Source organism: Trichosurus vulpecula, chromosome 1 (genome assembly GCF_011100635.1).
Source record: "Trichosurus vulpecula isolate mTriVul1 chromosome 1, mTriVul1.pri, whole genome shotgun sequence".
Taxonomy (NCBI): Eukaryota; Metazoa; Chordata; class Mammalia; order Diprotodontia; family Phalangeridae; genus Trichosurus; species Trichosurus vulpecula.
The window spans coordinates 566,291,229-566,304,301 of record NC_050573.1 but is presented as its reverse complement, the minus strand read 5'-3'; positions in this window follow the sequence as shown (position 1 = coordinate 566,304,301).

Sequence of the window (13,073 nt, the reverse complement as noted above, 5' to 3'; positions counted from 1 at the left end):
GCACACACAGCAGCAACCACAGCAGCAGGCCTTGGTGGCAGCTGTGACTGAGACAGCAGTAGCATTAAGAACTCTCAGCTTACTGTATCAGCAGAGGTGGTAAGGAGATTGGACAATTGACCGGTTTGTCAGAAAAAGATTACAGGGAACCCTTCGCTAGTACTACATGCAGGATCCTTTTTCCATTGCCCAGAAGTGGTTCTGGATCACAGTTCCAGGGTGAAGAGGAGCACCAGCACCTCTGGATGCACAACAAAAGGGGTCTTGGTTACGGTGCCGGGGAAGGAAGGAGCATTAATGCTTGTAGTTACAGGAGAACATGGAACCTGGTGACAGTTCCTGAGCCAAGTGCCATTTGTGAAGGCAGGGGAGCAAGATCCCTTCTTGGATAAATAACAGAGCACAGGCCAGGACAGCCAGTGACCACACCTCCCTTCAGATCATATTATTTAGAAGCACTGAAAATTTACAGACCCCCAAAACTACCTCTGAAAACAGCAGCACAAAAAACTTAAAGCTTGGGATAGTGCCCCCTCAAGCCCAGAAGCAGAGCCTAACTTTAACATAAATTTAAAAGTCAAGAAATTGGCTGGAAAAAATGAGAAAACAACAACAACAACAGAAGGGCCTGACCATAAAAAATACACTATGGTGACAAGGAAGATCAAGCCACAAACTCAAAGAAGACATCAATGTTAAAACAGCTACAAGCAAAGCCCTAAAGAAAAACAAAGTGAATTGGATACAAGACCAACAAGAATTCCTGAAAGAATTCAAAAAGTATTTCAAAAACCAAATAATAGAGGAAGAGGAGGAAACCCTGGGAAAAGAAATAAGAATGATGCAAGAAAATTGTGAAAAGAGAGCCAACAAAGAGACACAAAAAAAAACAGTGAAGAAAATAACACCTTAAAAAACAGAACTGGGCAAATATAAAAAGAGGGGCAAAAGCTCACTGAAGAAAATAATTCCATAAAATTAGAATTGGGCAAGTGATAGCTAACGACCCCATGAGAAATCAAGAAAAAAATTTAAAAGTCAAAAGAATGAAAAATAGAAGAAAATTTGAAATACCTCATCAGGAAAACAATTGACTTGGAAGATAAATCAAAGAGAGTCAATTTTAAAATTATTTAACATGGAAAGCCATTATTTTTTTAAAAAGCCTAGACATTATATTTCAAGAAATTATCTAGGAAAACTGCTTGATATCCTAGAAGAAGAGGGTAAAATATTAATTGAAAGAATCTACCAATCACCTCCTGAAAGAGATCCCAAACTGAAAATTCCCAGGGCTATTATAGCTAAATTGTAGAACTCCCAGGTCAAGGGGAAAATATTGCAAGTAGCCAGAAAGAAAAAATTTGAATCTCATAGAGTGACAGTCAGAATCACACAAAATTTAGCAGCTTCCATATTAAAATGAAAAGGAAGAATGCTCCACCAATGATGATGAAATTAAAAGCTATTATTAGGAGCTAGTTTGCCTAATTATGTGCCAAAAATCTGACAAACAAAATCAAATGGGTGCATATTTACACAAATATAATTTTCCAGGTTAAGAAAAAAGGAAATGGAATACTTAACCCAATTTTAAACAAAGAAATTGAATGAGACATAAAAGAGCTCCCTAAGAAAAAAATCCCCAGGGGTAGATGGATTCAAAAGTGAATTCTACCAAATATTTAAAGATCAATTAATTCTAATACTATATAAATTATTTAGAAACATAAGGAAAGAAGGAGTCCTATCAAATTCCTTTTAAGACACAAATATGGTGCTGATTCCTAAACTAGGAAGAGCAAAAACAGAGAAAGAAAATTATAGACCCATTTCCGTAATGAACATTGATGCAAAACTTTTAAATAAAAAACTGGCAGGGAAATTATAGCAATATATCACAAAGATCAAACACTATGACCAGGTGGGATTTATACTAGGAATGCAGGGCTGGTTTAATATTAAGAAAATTATAAGCATAATTGATCATATTAATAACAAAACAGAAAAATCATGTGATTATTTCAATAGGTGCAGAAAAAACTTTTGACAAAATAAACACTTGTTCTGATTAAAAACACTAGAAAGCATAGGAATAAATGGTTGTTGTTCAGTCTCTTTTCAGTCATATTTGACTCTTTTTGACCCAATTTGGAGCTTTCTTGGCAGAGATACTGGAGTGATTCATCATTTCCTTCTCTAGGTCATTTTACAGGGTTAAGTGACTTGCCCAAGATCACAAAACTAGTAAGTGTCTGAGGCCAGATTTGAACTCACAAAGATGAGTAAATTGAGCTTTCTTTAAAATGATAAGTAGTATCTATCTAAAAGTATCAGCAAGAATTATCTGTAATGGTGATAAGCTAGAAGCCCTCCCAATAAGATTAAGGGTGAAGCACGAATACTCATTATCACCACTCTTAAACATTGTAACAGAACTACTAGCTATAGCTATAAGGTAAGAAAGAGAAAATAAAGGAATTAGAATAGGCAATGAAGAAATAAAACTATTACTCTTTGCAGACAACATAACTGAATTAATTTACTTGTAATATTTTATGGAGCTAGAAAAATAATAATAAGATTCATCTGAATGAAGAAAAATTCAGGATCTAAATGTCAGGGAATAAATGAAAAAAATAAGAAGGAAGTCAGTCTAGCAGCAACAGATTTCAAATTTTATTACAAAGCAGTGATCATCAAAACAATCTGGTGCTGGCTAAGAAACAGAGCGGTAGATCAGTAGACTAGATTAGGTAGACAATACAGAGTAGCAAATGACCATAGTAATCTAGTGGTTGATAAACTCAAAGATCCAACGTTTTGGGACAAGAATTTGCTATTTGACAAAAATTGCTGGAAAAAGTGGAAAGCAGTCTGGCAGAAACTAGGTATAGACCAACATCCCACACCATGTATGGAGATAAGGTCAAATTGGGTGCATGATTTAGACATAAAGGGTGATATCATAGGCAAATTAGGTAAGCATGGAAAATTTTACCTGTCAGATCTATGGATAAGGGAAAAATTAATGGCCAAACAAGAAACAGAGGATCACAGAAAGTAAGATAGATAATTTTGTTACATAAAACTTAAAAGGCTTTGTACAAACAAAACCAATGCAGCCTGCTTTCAGAAGGAAAGAAAGAAACTGAGAAAAAAAAAATTACATCGTTTCTCTGATAAAGACCTCATTTCTCAAATATATAGAAAACTGAGTTAAATTCATAAAAAATACAAGTCATTCCCCAATTGATAAATGTTCAAAGGATACGAACAGGCAGTTTTCAGAGGAAGAAATCAAAGCTATCTATAGTCATGTGCTATCTATAGTCAACTGCTATTGGTTAGAGAAATACAAATTGAAATAATTTGCACTCATCACATTGGCAAATATGGCAAAAAAAGGAAAATGATAAATGTTGGAAAGGAGGTGGAAAAATGGGGACACTAACAGTCTGTTGGTGGAGCTGTGAACTGATCCAACTATTCTGGAGAGAAATTTGGAACTATGCCCAAAGGGCTATAGAACTGTGCATACCCTTTGACTCAGTAATACCACTACTAGGTCTGTATCCAAAAGACATCAAAGAAAAAGGAAAAGGACCTATATGTACAAACATATTTATAGCAGCTCTTTTTATAATGGCAAAGAATTGGAAATTGAAAGAATGTCCATCAATTGGGGAATGGCTGAACAAGTTGTGGTACCCGATTGTGATGGAATACTATTGTTCTATATGACATGAAATGACAAGCAGGATGGTTTCAGAAAAACTACATGAGCTGATGCAGAATTAAGTCAGCAGAAATAAGAGAACGCTGTAGATGGTAACAGCTATATTGTACAATGGTCAATTGTGAATGACTTAGTTATTCTGATTAATACAATGATCCAAGATAGTTCTGTAGGACTTATGATGAAAAATGCTGTCCACCTCCAAAGAAAGAATTGATGGAGTCTGAGTGCAGACTGAAACATAATTTTTTCACTTTATTTTTCTTGCTATTTGTTTGCAACATGACTAATGTGGAAATATGTTCTGCAAGATTTCACATGTATAATTGGATACTGTTTTTGCTTTCTCAGTGGATAGGGGAGGGGAGAAGGGAGGGAGAGAATTTGTAAATCGAGAAATTTTTTAATGAATTTTTAAAAATTAATTAATTTATTTTTAGTTTTCAACATTCATTTCCACAAGATTTTGAGTTCCTAATTTTCTCCCCATCTCTCCCTTCCTCCCCACTCCAGGATGGCATGCATTCCCTTCCCCCCATCTGCCCTCCCTTCTATCACCTCCCTCTCTTATCCCTTCCACCTTACTTTCTTGTAGGGCAAGATAGATGTCTATATTCCATTGCCTGTATATCTTATTTCCCAGTTGGATGTAAAACCAATTTTTAACATTTGTTTTTTAAAACTTCGAGTTCCAGATTCTCTCCCTTCTTCCCATCCCACCCACCCTCATTTAGAAGGCAAGCAATTCAGTATAGATTATACATGTGTAGTTATGCGAAACATTTCCATAATAGTCATATTGTGAAAGACTAACTATATTTCCCTCCATCCTATCCTGCCTCCCATTTCTTCTGTTTCCTCCTTTGACCCTGTCCCTTTTCAAAAGTGTTTGTTTCTCACTACCTCCTTCCCCAATCTGCCCTCCTTTCTATCATTCCCCCCTCTTATGCCTTTCCCCTCCTACTTTCCTGTAGGGTAAGATACCCAATTGCATATGTATGTTATTTCCTCCTTAAGGCAAATCTGGTGAGAGTAAGGTTGATTCATTACCTTTCACTTCCTCCCTCTTCCCCTCCACTGTAACAGCTTTTTCTTTCCTCTTTTATGTGAGATAAGTTACCCTATTCTATCTCTCCCTTTCTCCTTCTCCCAATGTATTCCTCTCTCACCCCTTAATTTTATTTTTTAGATATCATCCCTTCATATTCAACTCACCCTGTGCCCTCTGTCTATACATCCATACATACATACATACATATATGTGTGTGAGTATGTGTGTGTGTGTGTGTGTGTGTATGTATGTGTGTATTTTTTCTCTTCAACTACCCTAATATTGAGAAAGGTCTCATGAGTTACAATGTAGGAATACAAACAGTTCAACCTTAATAAGTCCTTTATTCTTTCTTTTTCCTGTTTACCTTTTCATGCTTCTCTTGAGTCTTGAATTTGAAAGTCAAATTTTCTATTCAGCTCTGGTCTTTTCATCAAGAATGCTTGAAAGTCCCCTATTTCACTGAATGTCCATTTCCCGCCTGAAGTATTATAATCACTTTTTCTGGGTAGCTAATTCTTGGTTTTAATCCTAGCTCCTTTGACCTCCAGAATATTATATTCCAAGCCCTTCGATCTCTTAATGTAGAAGCTGCTAGATCTTGTGTTATCCTGATTATGTTTCCACAATACTTGAATTGTTTCTTTCTGGCTGCTTGCAATATTTTCTCCTTGACCTGGGAACTCTGGAATTTGGCTACAATATTCCTAGGAGTTTTCCTTTTGGGATCTCTTTCAGGAGGTGATCGGTGGGTTCTTTCCATTTCTATTTTACCCTCTGGTTCTAAAATATCAGGGCAGTTTTCCTTGAAAAGTGCTTGAAAGTTATGTCTAGGCTCTTTTTTTTGATCATGACTTTCAGGTAGTCCAATAATTTTTAAATTATCTCTCTTGGATCTGTTTTTTAGGTCAGTGGTTTTTTCAATGAGATATTTCACATTGTCTTCTATTTTTTCATTCTTTGGTTCTGTTTTATGATATCTTAATTTCTCATAAAGTCATTAGCTTCCATTTGCTCTGTTCTAATTTTTAAGGAATGATTTTCTTCAGTGGTCTTTTGGACCTCCTTTTCCATTTGGCCAATTCTGCTTTTTATGGCATTCTTCTCCTCATTGGCTTTTTGGACCTCTTTTGCAATTTGGGTTGGTCTGTTTTTAAGGTGTTATTTTCTTCAGTATTTTTGGGGTCTCCTTTAGCAAGCTGTTGACTTGTGTTTCATGATTTTCTTGCATCACTCTCATTTCTCTTCCCAATTTTTCCTCTACTTCTCTTACTTGATTTTCAAACTCCTTTTTGAGCTCTTCCATGGCCTGTGACCAACTCCTGTTTTTCTTGGAAGCTTTGCATGTAGGAGCTTTAACTTTGTTGTCTTCTTCTGGTTGTATGTTTTGATCTTCTTTGTTACCAAAGTAAGATTCCATTGTCTGATTTTTTTTACACTGTTTGCTCATTTTCTTAGCCAATTACTTGACTTTTGAGCTCTTTGTCAAGGTAGTACTCTGCTTCCAGAGTGGAGAGTTCTCTGCCCCAAGTTTCAGGGATTTGGAGCAGCTGTTGTCAGAGATACTTCTAGGCATCTGTAAATTTTCAGTTCTTCTAAAGGGTATTAACAAAGGAGAAGTGTTTACTTCTCTTCTGGCCTATGCTCTTGTCTGTGAGTGAGCACAAGCACTCTTTTCTGCCTTGGGACTATGAAGAGTTTCCCTTTCCACAGCTGCCACAAGCTCTGACATTCCAGCACTCCTCCCCACCCCAGGACCACCACCCAGGACTGCAACCCAGATCCAAGTAGGGCAAAGCAAGAGAATCCTGCCTCAGCACAAGCAAATCCTGCATTCCCCCACTGATCAGCCACTCAATCCCGCCCCCCGCCCCCGCCCATCTGTGGGCCTGGAGTTCCAGAAGCAATCGCTGCTGCTGCTACTGCCACTACCTCCACCCCGCCGGGGCTGGGCCAGACCACATTCTTCTCTCACTCAGGTACAGATTAACCTTTCTAAGGAGTAATGCCACTTTATGTGACACAGGGGTGAAGGAAGAGAAAGTGGTAGAAGACACTTGAGTGATGGGAGATAAGGAAGAGGGGAGAAGAGGGAGTTCATGGTGAATGGCCTCAATTTTTCTGTGAAATATGAGGCAAGGTTTTCAGCAGGAGTTAGGGAGAAGAGAAAAATTGTGAGTCAGATATCAAACTCATATAACAAGGAAAGGGAGTGACCTGGAGATCTGCAGACAACAACTACTAGGATTTTGATTGATTAATAGATATGAATAGCAGGAACCTCAAAGGAAGAGAGGTTACTGAGTGATGGCAGAAGGGAAAGAAACAGGAAGTGGTGATGGGGAGCAAGGAATATTCTAATTCCCTCATCTCAACCAGTGAGCTGAGGAGAATGAATGAAGGTGAAGCTAGGACTGGAAAGGGTATCTAAGAAGGGTGTATCATCAGGAGAGAGTCAGATTTCAGTTAGAATGGGAGGGGAATAGATTTAAAATAAAGGGAAGTGCACAGGCCCTATGTGCTGGTGATACAAAGAAAAGCAAAAGGCAGTTCTTCCCTTCAAGGAGCTTATGATCTCATGGGGAGACAACATCCAAGCAACTATGTACAAACAAACTATATAAAGATAAATAGGAAATAATCAATAGGGGAGGGCACTAGAATTAAGAAGAATTGGGAAAGGCTTCCTGTAAAAGGTAGGATTTTAACTGGGACTTGTTTAATATGCAACTTCATTGTCTGTCCAAGGTACCAGCTGCACATCACAGTAAGGACTACAGGCATTCATAATTCACTTTGCTTTCCCACCCTACCTGCTCTGTGTGGGTCGTCAAGCCAAACTTTTGAGCAAGTTTTAGATCTTATTTAGGAAGCTCTGTAGTAATTCAGGACCTGATTAAATAATCACAATGCCATCTACAAACAGGGACAACTAGAAAACCTACATCCATTTGGACTCCACAATGAACACCTTACATGACAGTGACAAATACCTTTACCAAATACACATCTACTTGTCTCATTCCATTGTATTAATAATCAGAGGATCAGCAAAACCTGGTTTTGCACCTATCTAAGAATCTTACCTGTTGGAGATGAGCCTTTAAGGCTGAATTTTGCTTTATAAGATCACTTTTTTAAAATACTCAACATCCAACAAACACAATGGACCTTATATTCTCTACAATCTTGATCTGCTACAGAATAGAATCAATCTGCCCTTCTCATATTTTCGTTAAGAAATGGACTTCTAAATTATTCTCATCAAAGTTCCATATGGATTAGAAAGTACACATATGGGTTGCTAGTTACTGAAATTCTCTTGCCCACCCCACCTTCCATTTTCTACATATCTTGGAAACCAGTCCCCCAGTATTTTTGAAATTGTATCACATCCAGCACAGACTTCCTATGTGTATATTTGTTTTGATCCCGCTGCATTTTTTAATCTTTGAGTTTATTTTGGGTGTCATTTCTTCTTCCTCATGCAGCACAGTTGGCCTGTGATATTAGAGTCTAAAAAGTAGTGATTCAGGTAAACAGAGATAATGTAGAAAAGAGCAACTTTTTCAAAAAAACAGAGTCTCTCTATCCTTCCTTTACCATCATCACCAGAGCGAGCATAGGAGTGGGGTGCTGAGTTTTGCCCATGTAGGTTATATATGTGCACATGGGTCTGTCTAGATGTGGTTCATAGGGAGGCAAGAATAGACATATCTGGAGTCTCTTGCCCCCACCCTTCTCCAAGAAAGACTTTGATTCCTGCCAGGAGGGGAAGCATTAGATTGGAGTCAGGGGCTGGCCAGTTGGCTGTGTACTAGGCTAGTATTATATCTGTCTACTCCCTTAAACACTGTTAGTCCAGGCAGGGTAAATAATTTTTAAGTTCAAGCTGTGATTCTCATTGCTATCTGTTAATGGAGAAAGAGTGTCACAAGCTATATATCCAACTTGACCCCCTTTCTACCAGATGCAAATCCCAAAATGAACACACATAGCTAATAGCAGAGAAACCATTTATCCAAATTAATAGTAAAACCAAAATCAGAGAAAGTATACATCAAAGAATATATACCACACAATACACATAGGACATGAGATCTCCCATTAGGAGTAAGATAACTAAGGGGGGAGGAAGGGGGAGAAAGAGACAGACAGAGACAGAGAGAGAGAGAGAGAGAGAGAGAGAGAGAGAGAGAGAGAGAGAGAGAGAGAGAGAGAGAGACAGAGAGAGAGAGAGAGACAGAAACAGACACAGAGACAGAGACACAGACAAACAAGAAAGAAAGAGAGAGAGACAGTCTCATGTCTGACTTGAGGAGAAATTCCCTAAAGTCTTTAGTAAAGTAAGCTGGAAATAGGGATATGATCAAAGTATTAGCTCCTGTCTTTTCTCATGACTCTGGAAGCCAAAAGACCAGGGACTCTTCTTTCCAGCTTTCACCAACTCTGCCCTCAAACAGGTACAGAACATTCTTCAACAACTAAGAGTTCCATGAAAACTCCTCCCATATTTTAGCAAGTCATAGTTTTCACAAGGTTGAAATCTTGATTAATAGTGCATAAGCCATTTTTCTACCCTACTCTTCATAGGCTTCTGAGTTCAATGTAGGACATTTGGAAAATAAGTACCCTAGTTATGGCTCAAGCTTCCATCCCAGCATTAAACTTGGGACTTCTAAAGTCAACTCACATCTAGATACTTGTTATTATGCTCTAAAAAAACTTGGTCAAATCACAGCATAGGGTCAGTGACAATATGTTAGGAACAAGAAAGGAAGTGAAACAAAGAATACAAACATTCTCAGTGAGAATTCCCCCAATGAGTATATGCCCATTTCCCTCCTCTTCAGTAGAGTTCGCATAAGAGGTTCAGTTTATCTAGGTTCCCACATACAAACTGAGAAAGAAACAATAATACTCCACATTTTTGGCAACCATAATCCTTGTCATTTATGGTCCTTGGCCATCACTTTGCCTAGCTGCAGATCCAGAAGGCTCTAGCTCTGTGGCCACAAATCCTTTGACACCTCAGAAACTCAGGTCTCTTCTGTGAAGTTCTCACTTGACTTCTCTTTTTCTCCTCCTTACAGGATTTCTGTCTCTTCCCCCCAGATGTGATATTTAGTCTTCTCCTCCGTGTGACTCCACTCAGGTTCTCTCTCTTTCCTCCTTCATGCAGGATTGCCTTTTCTTAATGACAAAATATCCCCTACATATAGACATTAGTCTCCTGGGAAGGGAATTCTTGGTTAGATGGCTGTATGTCTGCTGCACAGCACACTGGGAAGTATAGGTTTGCCATCATTTGGCCCTCCATTAAAAGTCTATCCTAATAGAGATAGCAACTTAAAATGTCACAAAGAGTCAAACACAGTTATTATTAGAGTAGGAACAAGGAGAACGTGATTTAAAGAGTGCCACTTAAAATGATGAAACATCATTTCAGTTGTGTAAAGACACTTCTAGAGACTAGTTCAGGAATCTGAAATGTGGATTCTCTCATTCATGTAAAGTAAACATTTAAGATTCCAATGTCAGGACTCAATGAGTGTCAGACATTCACATGATTTCATCACAGTCTTTTAGTAGCAGAACAGCCCAATTATGGGAAATAATTTTACTTATTTTTCTATTTCTAAACAATGTGCCTATTCATTTTATTTACACCATGAAAACAAGAACAAAAATGTTCTTGAAATTAGGCACAATTTGGGATAGACTTTAGTAGCAAGAACATTCCTTTCGATTTATATAATTCTTTCCCTCCTTGCTAAATAATCCCTGTAATACTACTATGAAAAATTTAAAATTGCATTATTTCCTTGTTTTGAATTTGAAGGAAAATCAAGAGCCAAGAAGATAACTACAGGCTACAGAGCAAGTCAGTGCAACATTTAGGAGGCCATAAAACAATTTGTTTGTCCAATTGCTCTAAAAGATGACAATCAGAGCTTAACTATCTTCGTGAATATTCAAATTATCATAATGCCAAGTTAGTAAGTAGAGGCTCGAAGTGGAGCAGGCTACTATTATTCCATGACATCCCTTGCCTTTAATCCCCCAGCAACAACCCACCAATGTGAAGTAGAACCCCCAAATAGGACTCCCTTCTCCAGATTATGTTTGAGATGCAACCTGGCCATTGCTTCTACAGGTGCTGAAGTCCTGCCTCCTCAGCAGTCACAGATACTTAAGACCTGGAAAAGAAATTTCTTATTGCCAATGTCTTTGGCACTGTCAAATAGTTCAATATCAAAAAGACATACAGTTTTAGCAAGGGAAATGACTGCAAAAAAGGTGTATTGGCATAAACCTTTCCCCTGTACCTTAAGGTCCATTGGGCCTGTCCATCTGACTTGCAGCTGAAATCTCAAATATGAATCATTTCCTTCTGTTAGAATTGAGTTCATTGTTTGTGTGTGCAGTGCATCAGTCCATCAGTCTTAGCTGAGACACAGATTCATGTAGCAGCAGTGCCAGCCAAATGTCAGCATTAGGTTGTAAACTTGGTGGGACCCATGCTATCCAGGAACTGAGCTAAGTTTGAACCCACTCTCCCCAGAGATTACATAGGGGAGAGTATGCCCCCAAGGTGTTGCCATAATGGTTCCACACTAGCACCTAAATGTAAAGGGAACACAACCAATGGAGGCTTGAGTCAATGCAATTAGAGACAAGAGACCTCCAAAACCTTTCGGGTACTCCCAATAATCTTGAGGAAGGAATAGAACAGCCTAGCTCTGGGACGATGGAGCCAGAGGGTATTCACTACAGTATCAGGACTGGACATTACAGAGATTGATGAAGGTATAGTTAACAGGACATAGCGACCCAGTTGTGATTGGAACGGTCTAAGAAAAAATGCTGCAAGTTGAACATATGATTTCCATTGTCCTGCCTAGGTCTAAGATTCTTTCCCTTGGGAACACGTCTCCCCATATTTCTTCATGTTAGCAATACCTAGTCTAATCACAAGGCTTTGGAGGGATACCAATCTATAAGCACAACAAAGTAGGTATGCCCAGGCTCCTGATTCCACGAAAGTAATATTGGTGAAATAGAAAAGTTGCCATTGACAAATAACAGTCTGCTTCTACGTAGTTGCAAAGATGGAATCAAAATGAGGCATACGAACTATTTAGACATCGCAACGTATTTTTTCAGATATGTAAACAATATGACCACAATAATTTGTTTGCATATTGCTGCTGTCATGGCTGTTTTAATATGAAGAATGGTATGTTATGATTTAAGGGAGGTTAAGTGGTGGTTAGCAGAAAAAGGATGAGATTAAAGAAATATAAAGTTGTCCCAGGCTCAAAAACATGCCACAAGACATATCAAGGCCAATAGGATTATTCCAGGACTTCGGCATGGGGACCTGAGTATATGTACTACTTGTTCTTTTTCCTCTTTTCCCCCTCATGTATGGTTGGTTGTTGTCCTTTGTTCTTGAAGACCAAAATGACATCACTATATTCAAGTTAAATTACAGTGTGTCTGACTATGGCCGATCAGACCAATGTGAGCTCAGAATGCCTTACCACAGGTCGGGCAAAAATAGGCCATGTGAACATTTGGGTTTGATTCTCTAAATGTGCACATCTTGCATTTCTTTTGAGCCACTTCAATTCTTCTTTGCTCATAGAGCATAGCATCTTCTTTTATGAAGGCACACCACACTGGCCAGTAGTGCTGTGCTAGTGTCTCCCGTGTCACACAATCAATTGCAAAGTTCTTCAGAGAGATCTTGAGAATGTCCTTGTATGACTAGCCTTGTGTGAGTTCTCCATAAAATAGTCTTTTAGGCAAGCACATATTTAGCATTTGAACAAGGTGGTCAATCCATTGGAGTTGAGCTCTCTAAAGTAGAGTTAGAATGTTTGGCAGTGTAATTCAAGAAAGGACCTCAGTTTACCATACCTTATCCTGCCAGGTGATCTTCAGAATCTCCCTAAGACAATTCAAATGGAAGCGATTCAGTTTCCTGGCACAGCACTGGTAGACTTTCCAGGGTTCACAGGTATACAACAATAAGGTCAGTGCAATGGCTCTGTAGACCTTCAGTTTGGTAGTCAGCCTGATATCTCTTCTTCTCCACACTTTCCTTCAGAGCCTCCCAAACACTGAGCTAACTCTGGCAATGTGGGTTTCAACCTCATTATCAGTGTTTGCATCCCTGGAAAGTATACTGCCAGGGTAAGTGAACTTATCCACAGTATTCAAAACTTCCAAGTATAGATGGTGTGGTGCTGGCTGGTGAAGCACCTATGTTTTCTT